Source organism: Brassica oleracea, chromosome C6, assembly GCF_000695525.1.
Source record: "Brassica oleracea var. oleracea cultivar TO1000 chromosome C6, BOL, whole genome shotgun sequence".
Lineage (NCBI taxonomy): Eukaryota > Viridiplantae > Streptophyta > Magnoliopsida > Brassicales > Brassicaceae > Brassica > Brassica oleracea.
The window spans coordinates 26,709,244-26,709,859 of NC_027753.1; positions in this window are offsets into that span (position 1 = coordinate 26,709,244).

Genomic DNA, 616 nt, shown 5'->3' on the forward strand with positions numbered 1-616 from the left:
ACAAGACATAGTTTATTAAGATCTCATTATTATCAGGACCTTCAGTATCCTGAATCTTGGCGTCCCAAGAATCAGTATTAGATACATCAGGGCCGGCCGAATCTAAGCATTCATGATCGGCCGTGATCGCTATTAGGGTTTTGGGATCGGTTGCGGCTAAGTCCTGGGATTTAGGAACGGCCGCGGTCGTGTCTATGGTTTCAACAACTTCGGTATTGGGGTCAAAAACGGTCACGACGAAGTTAACGTCCAAATCCCCGAAGAAGAAAAACGTAGAAAAAATCTTCGACAAATATATTTTCGAAATAGATTCTTCTTTACGAAAAACCTTTGCGAAAGAAACGCAAATCATCAGACAAGAGCTCGAGAAGGATCGTTAAGCAGTGACCAAACGCGTACTCCGCTCGGTCGCTACGTTGCGATCGAGTTCGAGCCAAAGCTCAGTCGCTACATAGCAACCAAACGCCCATTCCGCTCGGACGCTACGTAGCGACCGAGCTCGAGCAGAAGCTCGGTCGCTACGAAGCGACTGAGCGCTTGCTTGGTCGCTACGAAGTGACCGAGCGCTCGCTTGGTCGCTACGTAGTGACCGAGCTCGAACCAAAGTTCGGTCGCT